The sequence below is a fragment of the Egretta garzetta genome, unplaced genomic scaffold (genome assembly GCF_000687185.1).
Source record: "Egretta garzetta isolate BGI_Z169 unplaced genomic scaffold, ASM68718v1 scaffold238, whole genome shotgun sequence".
Classification (NCBI taxonomy): Eukaryota; Metazoa; Chordata; class Aves; order Pelecaniformes; family Ardeidae; genus Egretta; species Egretta garzetta.
In genome coordinates, this window is record NW_009260402.1 from 473,275 (window position 1) to 477,264 (window position 3,990).

A 3,990-nucleotide genomic window follows, 5' to 3' on the forward strand; every position below is an offset into this window, starting at 1 on the left:
CTAAGCCGCAGAAAGCAGAAACCAGCCGCAAAACGTGGCCCGTGTCTAACTCTCAGCTCCTGCTTTGAAGTCGAAGGGAGAAATAACGTGGGGTTTCTCCTGGACTGACCTGCACGGGGTAACAGCGTGCGATTTCCCTGGGCAGGAAAAGGGACACGATTGAGCCTAAGCCCAGGCTGTCTCTGGCACTGACACCGGATGAGGAGAGGCAGTGCGGAGGGACAACACATACACACTTCAATTTCTAGAGTTTAGATGCCTAAATGAGAGCAGATGAAAGCCATCCCAAACGTGTCCACCCTGAACATCCTCCAGGCAAAATGAGGCCGGTTTGTGACAAGCTGTTATGAAGTCAGTTTAGCTGGTGGTGAAAAGCAGCCGGGTCTGGTCACACATTTAGTTGGCACAGCTGTAACCCAAAGAGAATCACAGAATCGTTTAGGTTGAAAAAGACCTTTAAGATCATCAAGTCCAACTGTTAACCTAACCCTGCCATTAAAGAGGACCCGAGTTTATGGCCTAGTACCCCTGGACATTTCCTAATGAAAACAGACTGTGCAAATGAACTTCTTTAAAATCATCTTCTCAGTAAGACGAAAAAGCAGTTTTGCACTACAAGGCCGCTGAAATAGAGACATCCATTAAAAAAGCAAAGCCAAACACTCTTGCTCTAAACCCTGAAGCCAGTAATTCCAAAAGGGCAGGCAGGTTTATCAGAGTTATCATCTCATTTGCACATCCTGCTACAGGCTTTCAAATGACCTCAGAACCCCGGGCACATTTTGGGAACCAATCTGGCCGCTAGGCATCTTGTCTCACTCTCCTTCACACCTTCGTCCCTGCCCTGCTCTCCTTCGTCCCTCTATCACTCTCCATCCGCTCTCGCGCAGGCACGATACGCTCTTTGTCAGGCCGCGTCTCTGCAAGCCGTTCCCCGGGGAGCGGGACTCGAGGCACGTAGCGTGTCTGCCCCCTCACAGAGGAGCAGCTCGCTGGGGAAATGCGAGGCTGTTGAAAGCAGTAGAAGGAGCAGCCGTTAGAATTACTGCTTCTTTTCCCAGATAAAAGTGGAGGGAAAAGTCCACCTTTTGATACCCTTGTCAAGAAGATGAATAGAGGAAGGGGGTCCAGCTCTCCCTGCTGAGGTCTTGGTAACATCTCCTGCGGCAACTGAGCTCGTTTGCTTCCAGATGCATGCTAGGAAATGCCAATTTACTCTCCTGCCTCTCAAGTCACTTCAGATGTCAGGAAGAGCTGAATCTGAGCTAGCGATTAGCTGTGAAAATTTCTGCTTCCAACCCCATCCCACACACAGCATCGTTGGCCAAACTCATTAGGATATGGCTGCATTATTCCAGCAAGCTTTTTCATACTACTTTTTAGAGCAGGTAATGCCAGAAAATATAGAAGAGTGTTGCTAACATATATGCTGCAATATATCCAGCTCAGGGCAAATGAGCTTACATTGGAAATAGGAAGTTTGGTTACTTGTTTTAGGCTGTTGGATACGTGCCCAACGTGATTCTGTTCACATTGCAAATTGATCAACCTCCCGCGCAGCATTTCAAGGGCTTAGCAGGACCTTTGATTGCATTTCATATGTAAACAAAGGAAATATGAGGGATAAAAGCAATCAACATGGCTGTAATAAAGGAAATGATATGAGAGGAATGGATTTCTGCGACATAGAGCAATGCTTCCTGAAAAGTGGGTGGGTTTTTTTTTCCTAGCTCCAAATATTACATTTTCTGTGGTGGCCCAAGATAAGGCCAACAAAGACAATACGCTGTGTTTTATTTTAAATGGGCAGCTGCGGTGCCATTAATTCAATATTAGCATAACTATATTTCTCAGAAGCTGCTGCCTGTTGGGTCTGCAGCGACTTTCGGTTGAGGGGACTCACTGCAGCGCTAGAGCTCCCCAAACAATGTCCTTCAGCTCTGTGTGCTTGAGGCTATCCAGGATGTGAGCTTCAGATGGTGTTGAAAAGTTATGTGTCGAGTTAAGTGAGAAGGTTTAAATACAGGGTGGTCTCTGAAATCAAGTACAGTAGCTTACTAGCAACAGCGGCCAAACAACAGTCCAAGCTTCCATAGCTCTCAGGTTTATGTTGGCTTTGCTGTAGCAACTCCTTATCTTCCCAGAGATTAGAGCATTTTAGATCAGTTGTTGTGAGATTTGGTGGAATCCATTCCCTGAGCTGTCACCGCTGGCTAATCAGGCAAAGTTGAAATGCAAAGCTTTGGGAGAGTGGGAAAGCAAAACCTGTTATCCTACAAGACTGAACGTGCTCTATTTGCTTTTATCATTACCAGATTTTAGATGCCTGGCTCAAGATACTGCTACAGAGAAGCCTACAGCCTGAAACATGAGCCACCTGAACTGTAAGAAGAGCAAATATCTTACTGTAGGAAAAATGAGCCTTTTTACCATTTCTACAAGCACTGGTAGCTGGCATAACTGTTCACCAGTTATTGCTTGCTGTGCTTGCTCTTCACCAGATCTGCACTATGAAATCCCAACCTGAATTCCTCCATGGGTTAAAATGAGTGTGGGGATCCACAGGAAACTGAGACCCACTCAGTGAGGAGACTAATGGGCTGATCCAAGTGTTGACACAGTCGGAGTGATTTGATTTTGGCCTTACATTAGCTGGCTGCTACTGAGATAGACACAAAATAGCGTGACATCATGCAAATATAACCTGCTATCAAAAAATTCACTTATAGCTTTGTATCAGTTTTGGAGTCATTCTTGCAGGGAAAGTGGGGATAAACTCAACCATGGTTGCTTTCCTTGCTGAACTCTCTCCTTTTCCCTTGGGATTTCTCTAGCTCACATCGTTTCTGTCTTTTGCACTCCCCTGCCAATCGACAACTTACACCCGCTGCAAATTTGGCCCACTAATATTGATTGCACGTCTTGCGCTTCCTCTGTCCACCCTAATTAGTGCATTTAGAGATAAGCAGCGTGCCCTGAGCAGCGAGCTAATGGCAGAGGGAGCAGGCCATGCTTTGTGGGGCATGCGTCCTTCCCGAGGGGGGCTGCCACACGCGTTCCTCCGTGACACTGTTCAGGGCACTGCATGCAACACTAATGAGTTCCAGGACAGGCAAACAATTTAGACAAGGGCCTCAGTGAGCTCCCCGGAGTTGTGTTAACCCCTGCACTTACTGCAAGAGAAAAGAGTATCTTTTAAGATAGAGCTGTTGGCTAAGCCGGACCCTGCTGCACGCTGCAGCCAGCACATACACGGGAACGCAGCGGCTTCTGGGGGACTGGGTTGCCACTGGGAAACAACGATACCTCTGTGAACAAATGAATTGCACCTCTATATCTGCTCTCAGCTGTTCTTCTGTCAATAACCATCTGCTTTTGTATCATTCTCTCATTCATCATTCTTCTCAGGGAAGAAACCCGTGTCTTCACCACTGACACCAATGTTGTCAACACTTCTGGCCTAAAACCTCTAGCCTAAAGTTAATAAAAGGAAGGGTTATCTGGCCAGCCCGGCGATCTAGTTATTATCGTAAATATTATAGTGTAGATTGGGATTCAGGACTCCCCAAGTCTTTGCCTGGCTCAGCTTCATATGTGCTCTGCAAATATTTTCAAAGGCTTCATTACTTTTGTGTTGAGTTTTGGAGAGCAAAAATCTGTGCCCTCGATGGCTTGACTTTCATCAGGACGGAAGGCTTAATTAGTTTGGCTTGAATGGTGAGCGCTGAGCACTCTGCTGCAAACTCCTTTGCCTTGACTGGCCAAGGCACTGCAAGGCTTGCACTGGCGCAGGCTCACCTTCATGGGCAGTGGGCTCCTTGCTTGTTGGTACTGAAGCTAAAAGAGGATGGGGAGCCAAGACATGGGGCAGGTCAAGCAAAAAGCAGTCTAACCATCTGAGCCCTACACCAGAGTCCTAAAAAGCCACTATAGATGCAAACCACATTAAAGCTCTGTTTATCCATTGTGATAGGATGCCAGGGTGCTTTG